This window comes from Macaca nemestrina, chromosome 11, assembly GCF_043159975.1.
Source record: "Macaca nemestrina isolate mMacNem1 chromosome 11, mMacNem.hap1, whole genome shotgun sequence".
Taxonomy (NCBI): Eukaryota; Metazoa; Chordata; class Mammalia; order Primates; family Cercopithecidae; genus Macaca; species Macaca nemestrina.
This window is the reverse complement of record NC_092135.1, coordinates 46,079,786-46,095,398: the sequence shown is the minus strand read 5'-3', so window position 1 is coordinate 46,095,398 and position 15,613 is coordinate 46,079,786. Positions and strand designations below refer to the sequence as shown.

The 15,613-nt window shown below is 37.1% G+C and overlaps 1 protein-coding gene across 18 annotated transcripts in view; it reads right to left on the bottom strand.

Annotated features, from left to right (window-relative positions):
• The window catches only part of LOC105492700 (methyl-CpG binding domain protein 5), a 512,463-nt gene that overhangs the window by 329,076 nt on the left and 167,774 nt on the right, over nt 1–15,613 (bottom strand). For all 18 annotated transcript variants that reach the window (XR_011610253.1, XR_011610254.1, XM_071073816.1 and 15 more), the window contains one exon: nt 3,713–3,806. The gene's annotated coding sequence lies outside the window, so the exon portion shown is untranslated. The remainder of the gene's footprint in view (nt 1–3,712; nt 3,807–15,613) is intronic.

The following is a 15,613-nucleotide window of genomic DNA, read 5'->3' as shown; positions in this document are numbered from 1 at the left end:
AGTGTATTAAAGAATAATACATCACGATCAGGTAATACTTCATGATGCAAACTATGAATGCATGGATGGTTTAATATTAGAAATTCTATACACATAATACATAACATTAATATACCACAGGATGAATACCAAATGATTATTTTAACATACACATCATAAAAAGCACTGATAAGGTGTAATAGCTTTTTATAAGACTGCTTAGCAAACTAAAAATAGAAGAACCTTTCTTAATTTGGTAAATGTTATATATTAAAAACATTTTGAAAGTATTGAGAAACTTTAGGTTCACCTCCTTTATGATCAGACATGAGATGGCCAATGTCACTACTACTCTTTAACATAGTTCCAGAGGAACTATCCAAAGATATAGGAAAGAAGAAAGAAGTTTAAATATAAAGAGAGGAAGAATGGAAATATCATCATTAATTTCAAATGATTATAATCATCTATTTCCAAAAAAAAGAGCAATCTGTTAAGAATAAGAGGGTTTAGCAATATAGTTAGAACAAAGACAAACTTTTAAAAAAATCAGTAGCACTCATGTACTCCAGCAATAAACATCAAGAAAATATTTTTAATGGAATATTTAAAATCTGAATGTCTATTTAAAGAACATCATGCATAACATTTAAAAGTTGAAAGAATGGAAGCAGATATTTTATAATATCTAAACTGATATAAATTAATATCGAGCATATACAACAAATTCCTATAAAACAACTGGACCCAAATGAAAACATGTAAAGAGAATATGTAGAAGCAAGTTCAGAAGAGGGAAATCAAAAGGCCAACAAGTATATGATGAGATACTCAAACTCAATAGTGATTTTAAAAAACCCAAATTAAAACAATGATCTATAAAATTACACACATTAGGCTGAAAACATGAATAAGCTGGATAATATTAAGGGTTGGCATGGATGATGAGAAGGTTATTGCTGGAGGCTGTAAGACCAAAGTATTTATGTGGGGGAGCATCTGATAGAGATTGGTTAAATTAATCATAAACATATATTCTGTCACCCAGCAATTCTGCTCCTGTGTATATATTCTAAAGACATCCTTGCAAAGTTCCATGATAGGACATGATGAACATGAGGATGTTCATTATGATGTTTGTGGTAAAAGGAAATTGAAAGCAATTTGGATGGCAAACACTGAGGAAAATGGGTAGTGAAAATATGGCCGCCGTATACTATGGATTACCTTGTAGCAGTAAGAAGCAGTAAAAACATGGCAACATAAATAAAGTTTAAAACTTAAGGTTACATGAAATAAAATAGTAAGAATCACAATAAGATACACAGCATGATATCACTTATGCTTATTTAAATTTCATGTATATAGGTCAGGGTAAGGAGAGGTCAGAGGTAAAACAAATTGTACCATAAGATGATAACTGTTGAAGCTGACATATAGACACATGGCGGTTCATAATATTCTCCCTTTCCTTTTTATTTATTGAAATTTCTCATAAAAAATTTTAAAATTTATGCATACAAAACAATACTCATTATGAAAATATAAACAAAATAGAACAGTACAATAAATATTATTTTAGAATATCATAATATTAGAATGATTTCCTATGGGTCAAGGGCAGGAGAATGAGACTGGAAAATGTATAAATAAATAAAACAAGAAGTGCTTTGCATGAACCAGTAATGACTGTGCCCCATGAACCTAGGAGTGTGATTAACTCTGCTTTCTCTTTGTGTAAAAAGTCTTTTTAAAAAAAATAAAAAGATGCCAGGCGAGGTGGCACATGCATGTAATCCCATCACTTTGGGAGGCTGAGGTAGGAAGATGGCTTGAGCCTAGGAGGTCTGGGCAACAGAATAAGACCCTGTCTCAAAACAAACAAACAAACACACAACAACATCAAAAAACAGAAAGTTCCCGGGATGGTTAATGCACACCTGTAGTCCTAGCTGCTTGAGAGGCTGAGGTGGGAGGATTGCTTGAGCCCGGGAGCTCAAATCTAGTCTGAGCAACTTAAAGAGACTACATCTCTTAAAATAAAGATATATATATCTTTTATTTATATTATATACAATTATAACATAATTTATTATATATAATAAATTTATTATATCTCTATATAATGATGTATTTATATATAATAAAATTTATGTATTATATATAAAATTATATATATAAAATTTTTTTTTACTAGAAGCATCTGATTTAGACTGTGGAGAAAAAGGAACCATAAAAATAGTTATCTAATCATTATAATTCAGAAAACAATTGAATAGCTCTTTCAAGTAACTAAGTCACCATATATAACTACGTAAATGAATTAGAAATAAGTAATATCACTTATGTTTTCAAGAGAAGTCATTTCTGACAATAATATTCATCATAGAAAACTGGCAAAAATCATTAAACAGTTAACCACAAAGTAAGGAGAAAAAATAGACTCTAAATACTTGCACTCTAAAATAATAAAGAAAAATAGGAAAAAGAAAAAACACTCCTGCACTAGGGGCTGTAAACTGTTTTACTTGGCTTATGTAGTAGCAAAAGTAGACTTTTTTTCAAAGAAAATATTTTATGCTGATATTTAAAAATAAGGATTTTTCAAATCTATTTCTGTTCTTTAAAAAAACTACTGAGAATTGATTTTTACAGCATCTCATTTCCATTTAGCAAGGATCCTAGAACTGAATAGGAGCATCCTGTTTACAGGTCACATACTCTCCAGGCTTCCATTGTCCCCATTTGGCAAGCAACATGAAAATACTGTTTCTGGAGGTTTATTCCACTTGTATCTCCCTTGAGATTTTAACAAAATGTGGTCAGAAATTTACTTAGTCATGTAAGTATGTAAGCAGTCATGGGAGGCATGAACAGAATGTGCTACATGAAAGAATATGCCAGGTAAAGAGAAATTTTTGAGGAGCCATGACAAAATGAAAAGGGGTTTGGTATTCAGGGGTTAAAATGCTATGAGTATATGAAACTATGACGGAGTGTTTTGGACTGGATAAAGAACAAGCTCTTAACTTGTTAAAAGGGCTGACTAATAAATACATGAAAAGAAAACAGTGCAATGGATGATAGTTTTTCTGTTTAATTATTTTTTCACATTAAATTCACTGAGTTGTATTCACAGGTCTGATAGCAGTTACTTTTTTAGTTTTTATTTTTTGAGATGCAGTCTTGCTCTGTCGCCCAGGCTACAGTGCAGTGGCGCGATCTCAGTTCACCACAAGCTCCGCTTCCCAGTTTCAAGCCATTCTCTTGCCTCAGCCTCCCACGTAGCTGGAACTACAGGCACACGCTGCCATGCCCGGCTAATTTTTTTGTATTTTTAGTAGAGACGGGGTTTCACCGTGTTAGCCAGGATGGTCTTGATCTCCTGACCTCATGATCCAACTGCCTCGGCCTCCCAAAGTGCTGGGATCACAGGCGTGAGCCACCATACCTGGCCAGAAGTGACTTTTTTTATTCTTTATTCTTAGCTGGTTTGCACTTGTGCATTACAATTTATCATTTTTTAATCAACAGCTTATTACAAATGAAATCTGATACTTTCTGTCAAGATGATATTACAGAATAAAAATTTGTGTCTGACTATGAATGAATGCAGTTGTGAGGTAACTTAGGGGCAGTGATAAGAAGTAAACAAGTTTAACAAGTCAAATTATAATGTGACAACCCTAACCATTTACATGAAATTATACATGGGGCTATAGTTACTATTTACCTTTAGTGCTTAACTCCTAAAGATCTTGTCTGTAAACCATAAAGCCTTCGATGTCTACTTCCCACATGTAGAAACTGACATCTTCAATGTACATCTAAAAGAGAAGCATAAGAAAATATAATGAGTTTGAGATTATAGATATTGCTTCACTTATTTTAAATATAAAAAAACTGAAATTATTCTCCATGACTTTCTATAATAAGCCTGGGCAAAGGGATGTGGGTATTATAGGACATATTTTATGTATACAAACAGCAATAACATTAGGATTTACCCTTTAGAAGAATCAGAATATTTTGTGGAACACATGTTATGATCCATGTCACAGGGTTGAGTACTTTCTATAATACTAATTTGATCTGGCTACCTAGTTTCTATGCAAAATTTTTATATAATTTAAAATACATAAATTCTGATGTCCTACATGAACAGAGCCCCATTCTAGAAAACACTTTCCCTGCACAAAATTATTACAAAAATATTCTTAATTGCACTTGAGTTGCTTATAAAAGCCAAAATCATAGAAATCAATTAGTTCAGTATTCTGTCCTCATGAAAAATTCAAAATTCTATTTCTCTTATTACTTAAACCTCCCCAATCGTACTTTACACCAACCTGCTAAACTTAGCGTTAAAAATAAAAGCCCTTTAAATAAAATTCCCTCTAACAGACAAACGCGATTATCCAGAGAGTGTTTTTTGCCTAAAGAACTTGATTGTGAATTCCTTGACAATGCAGTTAGGGAAACAGGATTTGGATGCTACAGTGCCATACTTTTAGTATGTAGTTTTTGTTTTTGTTTTGTTTTGAGACAAGGTCTCCCTATGTTGCTCAGGCTGGTCTTAGGCTCCTGAGCTCAACAGATCCTCCTATCTTATCCTCCCAAGTAAGTGGTTTTGAGTACTGGAGATTCTCAAGCCAAACATAAATTATTTTTGGATTAGAAATATCATTGCTCCTTTTGGTCATTAGAGCAGATGTCAGTTTTTCAGTTGCAGCTATAAATTCAAACACTTGAAACGCTTTTAAAATATCAGCAGACACATGAAAAAATGCTCATCATCACTGGCCACCAGAGAAATGCAAATCAAAACCACAATGAGATACCATCTCACACCAGTTTGAATGGCAATCATTAAAAAGTCAGGAAACAACAGGTGCTGGAGAGGATGTGGAGAAATAGAAATGCTTTTACACTGTTGGTGGGACTGTAAACTAGTTCAACCATTGTGGAAGACAGTATGGCCATTCCTCAAGGATCTAGAACTAGAAATACCATTTGACCCAGCCATCCCATTACTGGGCATATACCCAAAGGATTATAAATCATGCTGCTTGCCGGGCGTGGTGGCTCACGCCTGTAATCCCAGCACTTTGGGAGGCAGAGGCGGGCGGATCACGAGGTCAGGAGATTGAGACCATCCTGGCTAACACGGTGAAACCCCGTCTCTACTAAAAATACAAAAATTAGCCGGGCGTGGTGGCAGGCGCCTGTAGTCCCAGCTACTCAGGAGGCTGAGGCAGGAGAATGGTGTGAACCCAGGAGGTGGAGCTTGCAGTGAGCCGAGATCGCGCCACTGCACTCCAGCCTGGGCGACAGAGAGAGACTCCATCTCAAAAAAACAAAAACAAAAACAAAAAAAACAAATCATGCTGCTATAAAGACACATGCACACGTACGTTTATTGCGGCACTATTCACAACAGCAAAGACTTGGAACCAACCCAAATGTCTATCAATCATAGACTGGATTTAAGAAAATGTGGTATATATAATGGAATACTATGCAGCCATAAAAAGGATGAGGTCATGTCCTTTGTAGGGACATGGATGAAGCTGGAAACCATCATTCTCAGCAAAGTATCGCAAGGACAAAAAACCAAACACTGCATGTTCTCACTCATAAGTGGGAAGTGAACAATGAGAACACTTGGACACAGGGTGGGGAACATCACACACCGGGGCCTTTTGTGGGGTGGGGGCAGCGGGAGGGATAGCATTAGGAGATATATCTAATGTAAATGACGAGTTAATGGGTGCAGCGCACCAACATGGCACATGTATACATATGTAACAAACCACGCTGTGCACCTGTACTCTAGAACTTAAAGTATAATTAAAAAAATAAAAAATAATAAAAATCCTTTAAAAAAAAAAGAAGGAAGGAATCTTAAAAAAAAAAAATAAAGAAATGGTGGGAGGAAGGTGGCAGACTCTTTTTAACACCAAGATCTCATGGGAATAAGAGTGTGAACTCACTCAGTCCCACAAGAATGACAAAGCCATTCATGAGGGATCCACCTCCATAACCCAAACACCTCCCACTGGACCCCCCTTTCAACACTGGGGATCAAAGTTCAACATGAGATTTGGAGGGTACAAGCTATATCACCATCCTTCAGATCTCAGCTTAGACACTGCTTAGACCAGAAAAACTTTCCTGATACCCTTATTCTGGTAAGGTGTCCTCCATTAGGCAATTGTGGCACCGCACACTACCCTATGATAGCAGTTATCATACTGTATTACAATGACCCATGTGTTTGCCTGAATATTTCATGAAACTTTAAATTCTATAATAAAAGTAAAGATGACTATCTTGTTCATCGTGGCATCCCCAGCATCCATAGCACAGTTTCAGTGTAACAGGTGCTTAATAAGTACTTGTTAAAAATAATACTAGCTAATGTTTACTAAGAGTCTGATATGTAACAGCTACTACTTGAAGTGCTCTACATGTGCTGACTCATTTAATCCACAACAGTTAATCCACCTTCCAGTTTACAGATGAGAAATCCAAGGCACAGGAGGTTTGAGTGAATCGCAAAGGTCATAGCACTAAAGATTATGGAGCCAAGATTTGAACCTAAGCAGTCTGGTTGCAGAAGCCAAGTTTTTAACCACTATGCTATATTCTTAAATGTATACAAGCATGCAAAAATGCTGTCCTAGATATTTTGAGGAATACAAAAATGAGAGGGGAGTGGAACAAAAAAGTATACAGATACATAAAATACCCAACAGAGAATTATATAACATAAGGCTTTCTCGCTTTTAGAACACACAAACAGTAACAAAAGCTTTCTGTTTGGTGAGATGGGATTTGCTCACAGAGAAATATTTCAGTATAAAAATTCCTGAATTCAAATATGTTTGTGATTCAATTACACAGTGGCAGTTGATATTTATGTTGAAAATGAAAAATAAAACCAACAAGTTATTCTGGACACCAAAAAAAAAATAATAAAATAAAATAAAATATATTCACACTCAGCATATTCTTTACATGTTATCATTTAATTAGTATGAGGTAGGGCCAGGGCTCAGGTATTTTTAAAAAGCATGAAGGAAGGATATCTTTTTCTCCAGTTGAGAAACAATTTCACTGCAACTATTTAGCTTAGTTTCTACATATTAATAAGACATTAACTTCCAAAAATACTATTGACAGATGTCTATGAAAAATACTGAGTTACTTCTAATACAAATGCTAAATGTCAAAATGATTTGAAAGCTTCCATGATACACACAAACATACCTCAATGACCATGTAACATCTTAGATGCAAGCATGATGTAATTGGTAGCTGGAGTGAACCTCTAACTGTAATGCACTTAAGGACCAAAGTAGTACTTTAAAATATAGAACCCCAGGTGCTTGCCCACAGTCCTGGTTCAGAAGTAGGCTGAGGCAGATTCTCTATTTTTTATAGGCATCTTGATTATAACGTAGATCTACAGTTCATGTAGAATTGTGATGTAAAGCACACATATGAATGCTATTACTAGACTCTCATTATTAGTATTTATGTAAATACTTCTTGAGTTTTCTAAGATTATATTTCTAATCATTAAAGATAATCCCGAGATCCACTGGCTTAGGAACTTTGAACATATAGTAAATAGGACTTCAGCAATAAATCAATGTAGACATATTAAAATAATGTTTATGGATTATATCTTTTGTAAGCTTTGCTATCCTCTTAGGTAAACTGTGTAGGTAGACAATCAATAAAATACTGTGGCAAAAAAAGAGAGAAATGTTATATTCCGTAATGAAAATTTTACTGAAAACCTCACATATAACTGGAAACATGCCCTTCATGGCTCAGAATTAATTATTTTTTTTCTTCCTTAAGTTAGTGGGGGTGGCGGGCTGGGGAGAAGCACTTCCAGCTTCATTTTCTGTTTAAATACAAAGTCAAAAATTTTATAAAGAAAGTCTTGAATGGTTTCTCTCTCTCTCTCTCTCTCTCTCTCTCTCACACACACACACACACACACACACACACACACACAGCTACTAAAAATAACATGAAATAGGCTGTTAATGTTTTAGTTTTGAAAATTGTTGCTGGGCATAGTGGCTCACGCCTGTAATCCCAGCACTTTGGGAGGCCGAGGCAGGTAGATCACCTGAGGTCAGGAGTTTGAGAACAGCCTGGTCAACATGGTGAAACCCTGTCTCTACTAACAATACAAAAATTAGCTGAGTGTGGTGTGTGCGCCTACAATCCCAGGTACTCAGGAGGCTGAGATGGGAGAATCGATCTCTTGAACCCAGGAGGCAGAGGATGCAGTGAGCCGAGATCATGCCACTACAATCTAGCCTGGGCAACACAGCAAGACTCTGTCTCAAAAAAAAAAAAAAAGAAAAGAAAGAAAGAAAATTCTTATAAACAGGTCCCCAAATACTTTGCAATAAAAATACATTCATAGACATATACCATTTAAGATTTTTTTTTCTGAAAAAAACTCTAATAAACAGAGGTAATTATCTGAGTCTTTGTTATACATAACAAGGATGGAGACCTTAAAAACTACTAAACCAAAAAGAAAACTATACTTTAGCTCTTATCTTCCTTACCTAGTTTGAAGTACTCTTAATAAAGTATTCTTTTTACATGCATGTAATGCTAAAGATTTCAGATTTTCTACAAATTCAGATTTCTACAAATCAATCGACAGTTTATCATTGCAGTTTATCTTTTCCAACATATTTTAATAAGAACCAATAGCTCTGTAAATCACAAATAGTCTATATCACAAAATAATTCAATCATATTAATCTCTAATTATTAAAAATACAAGTTTCCAGGTAATAGGCATCGTTAAGTATCACTAACATTTGTCATATAAATTACTAAAACTTATTTCTTGCTTTTAAATATAGTAAATAATAGCTAACATTCACTGAGTTCTAAATTATAAGTAGTATAGTTAATTCTCACAACAATCTTAAGAAGTGCTTATGTTCTTAAAAAGTAGAAAATAAAGAAGTGCTATTATCATCTATATTCTACAGATAAAGAAAGTGAGGAACATAGATCACGTAACTTATCCAAGGTTCCATAGCTAATAACTGGAAGAACTGCATTTCAAACTCCAGCAGTCTACAAATTAACTACGGTATTTCCTGAAGGCCCCATCCAGTAACCTAAAATCTCCAATAACTCTGGAAGCCTCAGAAATTAATATGAAGATATCTTTTGTCAGGTTTTCCATCTGCAAACAGAATGCCATGGTGCTCCACTTCCAACTTTTCTTCTTCCTCACAAAAAAGACGATTACCAAGCTCCACTTAGCTCTACATACATTCTATTATTCCTGTGCAATCTAAATAATAAGGTCTCTATGATACAAAGAGTTTTCTTAAAACCTTGGTCTTGCTTCTACATGTAATATTCTATGTGCCTAATCACATTAAGATCATTAAGTATGGTTCAATACCGAGATATAAATTTGCGGTTTTAAAACATTTTCAATTCTCTTATAAAAATTATACCTTCTTAAACTATGACTGCAATCTCAATGTTTCATTGTATTTTCACAATAGCTATATATATTTATAAAATACAAAGTGAAGTTACGATTTATGATTACGATGCAAAAAACCTAAATGAAGCCAGTAAACATGTGCCCCTCAAATATTTAATATTCTTTGTGGTGAGAATATTTGAAATTTACTCTCTTAGCAATTTTGAATTTTACCATACTCTACTTTTTCTTTATCCATTCATCATCTTAGTTTGATTCTGTAACTTGGCTATTGTGAACAGTTCTGCAGAGAACATGGAAGTGCAGACATCTCTTAAAACAAACTAATTTAAAATGTTTTGGGTGAATATCCACAAATGGGATTGCTGAATCATAAGATAATCCTATTTTTAGTTTTTCGAGGAAGCGTCACATAGTTTTCCACACGTGTACATTTCCACCAACAGTGTACAAAGGTTTCCTTTTCTTTACGTCGTTGTCAACATTTGTTATCTTTTGTATTTTTTTTTTTTTTTTTGGTAATGGTCATTCTGAGAGGTGTGAAATTATATATCATTGCAGATTTAATTTGTATTTCCTGAATGATTAGCAATGTTGAGAAGTTTTTCATATATCAGTTGGACTTTTGTATGTCTTTTTTTGAGAAATGTATATTCAGGTCCTTTTCTCATTTTTAATGTTTTTTTAAATTATTATTATATTTTTAAATTTTCTTGCTATTCAGGTGTTTGAGCTTATTATATATTTTGGACATTAACCCCTTATCCAATGTATGACTTGAAAATATTCTCTCCCAATCTGTAGGCTGTCTCTGCACATTGTTTCCTTTGCTGTACAGAAGCTTTTTCATTTGATATAATCCCTTTATCTATTTTTGTTTTTGTTGCCTGCAGTTTTGGGGTCTAAGTCCAAAAAATCAATACCCACACCAATTTTGCAGTTTCCCCCCTAAGTTTTCTTCTAGTAGTTTTACAGTTTCTGGTCTTAACACTTAAGTCTTCAATGCATTTTGAGTTGACTTTTGCATATGGAGTGAGATAAGGGTCCAATTTCGTTCTTCTATATGTGAATATCCAGCTTTCCCCAACATCATTTATTCAAGAGACTATCCTTTGCCATTGCTTATTGTTGACATCTTTGTCATAAATCAATTGACCATACATGCTTGGACTCATTTCTAAGCTCTCTATTCCAGTCCATTGGGGATGTGTTCATTTTAATTTTAATTTTTTTTTTCCAGTACTACAGTATTTTTAATTACTATAGGTTTGTAGTACAATTTGAATTCAGGCAGTGTGATGCCTCCAGCTTTGATTCTTTTGCTCATGATTGCTTTGGCTATGCAAGTTTTTGTTGTGGCTCCATATAAATTTTAGGATTTCTTAATCTATTTCTATGAAAAATGATGTTGGAATTTTGATATGGCTTGCATTGAATCTGTAGATAATTTTGGGTAATAGGAGCATTTTAAGAATATTAGTTTCTTCAATGCATAAACATAGGATATCTTTCCATTTATTTATGTCTTCTTCAATTTCTTTCATCAATGTTTTAGTTTTCAGTGTACCTGTGTAGTTAGATTTATTTATTTATTTATTTATGAGACAGAGTCTTGCTTTGTCACCTAAGCTGGAGTGCAGGAGTAGGATCATAGCTCACTGTAGCCTCTTTACTGCTGGGCACAAGCAAACCTCCTATCATGGGATCCTCGGGATGTCACTTTGCCAGCCAGAAACCTCTGTGGCTAGTGGCACCTTTTCCTGAATTTTGCTCAGGCCCACTGGGCTCATTCTGCCCACTTGCACATGCAGATTGAGGTCAGCTCATGATACCGGCCCAGATCCCACACTTGCCAAGGGTGAGCCTGGCACGGAGTGGCAACGGGTGTATGAGCAAGTGTGGGGGCCGACTGCTGCGTAGAGCCAGGCATGCTGGCTGCAGCAGGGTGGGCTGCCCCAGGCAGTGACACAGGTGCCTGCTCCGTGCAAGGCTATGGCTGAACCAGGCATACCGCAAGCAGTTTCCACCGCAGACACCTGGGAACACAGTGGCGCCTGGAAGCTTGGAGACGCTAGGATACACAGAGCCCCAAAGAGGGTGTCACAGCACTGGCCCTGGTCTGGGCTCCCAGAAGGGCCACAGCTCGTCTCTCTTTCTCGTCGCCCGCATTGTGGTGAGTGGGGCGCGTGTTTTAGCCCTGTTTGTTACTGCTCTTTCAGTCGTGCCATTCGGCGGGTCCCAAGTTCTTGTCCCAACATCCAGCAAGAATGAGGTATGCCGACAACTGGAGGGTGAGCAAGGCAGAGAGGAGCTTCACTGAGCAACAGAGCGGCTCTCAGGAGATCTGAAGTGGGTAGCTCTTTTCTGCAGGCAGGTCGTCCGAATGAGTATCCAGCTCTTAGTGGAGAGGAGACCCATGGTGGGTGGCTGCTTTCTGCAGGCTGGTAATTTGAAGAGCCAAGGAAACCTGAAATGGGTAGGTCCTTCTCGCAGCTGGTAGTCACAACGGTCTGTATGAGTCTGACTGAGTTCAGAGTTTTTATGGGCTTCAGAAGGGAGGAAGTACATGGTGACTGGTCCATGGGCAGCCATGGCGGGTCTGGAAAAAGCACCATGAGTTCTCACTCTGGCTGGCGGGCTCCATCTGGAACTGACAGCCTAGCCCCCATGCTTCAGGCTGTCCCTAGTCTGAAGGTGGGGCTTCACCAGGGACCTGCCCCTTTCTAACCAGGAGCCTGTCTGCCTCCTGCTGCCATCAATCCTGTCAACCAGGGCACCCAGGCTATTCCTTTGGAGGGGTGCTTACAGGCCTGCCCCAGCCACCCTCTGCCTTCCCCAACCCCAGGCCTCCCTCCCAAAGTTTCAGAGGGGGCTGAGGTGGCAGGGGGAGTTGGCATGTCTGCACAGCCCCCAGCATGTGCACACTTGACTGGATCACAACAGTGCCTCGGCTCGCCTTCAACCTTGTTCTGAAATGGGAGCAGGCACCCGGAGCAAGGAGAGGCCAGGCAGCAGGAGCAGGTGTTTTGGAGCTTCCAGGGGCAGGGTGGGCTTCCCAGGCCCCTGAGAGCGCAGGGATGCCAGGGTCTGCAGCCACTGCTGGGTGGCTGCAGGTACACCCAGGAGGGCGGGGCACTGCTGTTCCTGGTTCCTGTAGGCTCCTCAGAGCACCCAGCTTTGGCTGCACCTCCCCCACTGCAGCTGTATTCTTTGCAAGGGCAGTTCCAGACAGGCCATCACAGACATCACTCACACCTCAGCCTCCTGAGTAGCTGCGATTTACAGGAACATGCCACTGCACCTGGCTAACTTTCAAAATTCTTTATAGAGATGGGGTCTTGCTATGCTGTCCAGGCTGGTCATAAACTCCTGGTGTCAAGCGATCCTCCCACCTCAGCCTCCCAAAGTGCTCAGATTATAGGTGTGAGTCACAGTGCCCAGGCAAATTTATTCTTAAATATTTTGTAGCTATTGTAAATGGGATTATTTTCTTGATTCTTGGGGAGTTCACTTAGTGAATAGAAACGCTACTGATTTCTGTATGTTGATTTTTTGTATCCTGCAACTTTACTGTACTTGTTTATCCTAATAGTTTTTTGGTAGAATCTGTAGGGTTTTTTATACATAAGATCATGTTATCAGCAAACAGCGACAGTTTCACTTCTTCTTTACCCATCTGGATGCTTTATATTTCTTTCTCTTGACTAATTGTGCTGGCCAGGACTTCCAGTACTATAATGAGAAGGACAGGTAACAGTGGGTATGTTTGTCCTTTTCTGGTTCTTAGAGGGAAAGCTTTCAGCTTTTCCCATTCAGTATGATGTTAGCTGAATGTCATACATAGTCTTTATTGTGTTGAGGTACATTCCTTCTATACCTAATTTGGTGACAGTTTTTTATCATGAAAGGATGTTGAATTTTGTCAAGTATTTTTTTTTTTCATCCATATGCGATGATATGTCCCCTTCACTCTGTTAAGGTGAGGTATCACATTTATTGATTTGTGTATTTTGAACTATTCTTGCATCCCAGGGTTAAATAACACCGGATCATACTGGATGATTTTTTTTTTTTTTTGAGATGGAGTCTTGCTCTGTCGCCCAGGCTGGAGTGCAGTGGCCAGATCTCAGCTCACTGCAAGCTCCGCCTCCCGGGTTCACGCCATTCTCCTGCCTCAGCCTCCCGAGTAGCTGGGACTACAGGCGCCCGCCACCTCGCCGGGCTAGTTTTTTTGTATTTTTTAGTAGAGACGGGGTTTCACCGGGTTAGCCAGGATGGTCTCGATCTCCTGACCTCGTGATCCGCCCGTCTCGGCCGCCCAAAGTGCTGGGATTACAGGCTTGAGCCACTGCGCCCGGCCGTGGATGATATTTTTAATGCGTTGTTGATTTGGTTTGCTAGTATTTTGTTGAGGATATTTGCATAATATACACATAAGGATACTGGCCTGTAATTTTCTTTTTTTGTAATGTCCTTGTCTGGCTTTGGTATCAGAGTAATGCTAGCCTCATAAAAAGAGTCTGAAAGTATTATCTCCTCTTTGATTTTTTGGAAGATTTTGAGAAGGACTGGTATTAGTTCTACTTTAAACGTTTGATAGAATTTAGCTATAAGCCATCAGGTCCTGGGCTTTTCTTTGATGAGAGATTTTGATTACTAATTCCATCTCCTTACTTGTCATTGGTATGTTTAGATTTTCTGTTTCTTCATATTCAGTCTTCATAGGCTGCGTATGTCTAGGCATTTATCCACTTGTAGATTAACTAATTGGTTGGTGTAGAATTGTTCATAGTCATCTCTTACAATCCATTCTCTTTCTGTAGAATCAGTTGTAATGTCTTCTCTTTCATTTCATTCCAATAAAATTTCATTCTAGTTTTAAAACATGGCAATTCATATAGAAAGAAAATATGCTTTCTACTTCTCTGAGCTATTGGATTATATCAAATCATAAACTTTTGTAAGTGATTGTTTTCATAGTATTAGTATTATGCAACTTTCTCATAGCCTTCAAGATCCCAGTCATTCTGATCTGATAGGTGACTTTTAAAAAAAATTCTAATTCACAAATATCATACATGGTTGAATGGAAACCGATCATAGCAAGAAGTTATAAAATAAAATAAAACTGCAAAGAATCTTTCATTTCAACAGGAATCAAATATTCAAAGAATTAAAAATCTTTTTAGCTTATATTTGCTTTTTAAAATATTCCAAATTTCTTCAGTATAACCATAGCTCTAATCATGCAATCCACAGAAGATTTGTTTTATCAATTGTTTTTACTGTATTTATCACAGAGAATGATTTTAGCCTAAGCATATTTCAGCCACTACATAGTACTAATTCAGACTATTAGTAGGTTTATTCCAGATTACTCTCTTAGTGGGCCTTAAATTACTTTAAAATGATTTTAATGCAACTATTATCCTTTTGTTGCAAAGAGAAGAAGAATCCCTTATTGGGTATGAGCAGGTCACTTTCAGAAACAAAGAACCAAAGGTAATTCTAAATCCTGTTCACCAAATTAAACTTTGTGTTTACCCCTCTTGCAACTTGCCCAGACAATATGGCTTCAGTGGAATGTGAGCTCACTGAAAAAAAGTACAAAGAAATGAAATATATCTGTGAAAGTTCATAATAACCAGGCTATTCAGAGTATTAACATTAAATGAAATATTTTCATTAGAGATTTAAAAAGAAACACTCCTTTTTTCCTCACAAGCATTTCCTAAGAATGTCTATCAGATCCACACAGGGGATCTCTTCAGCTGGAATAAATAAGCAGTTTGGTTCTGAGAGCCCACCTTTGTTATATCCATTACTTGGGGAAGACCAGTGAGTGATTTTTGTGTAACTTGTATGCAAACATCTTGAGAGCTTTTTCTGAGAGAAAGAAGTACAATGTTTTATCAAATATAGTTCCAAGAACATGTACCTTATCAATATATTGGGCTTGTTGACATTAATGATTTAATAAGGCTGGAACTCAGTGAATAAGCTGGAAGCTCATTCATTCCTCTAATTCTATATAGTTTCTCCTTGACTTCAAAAATAAGGTTTCTTGAAAATCTCTCTGGATCAAGAACTCAAGGTTGAGAAAACTAATACATTGTGAAGAAA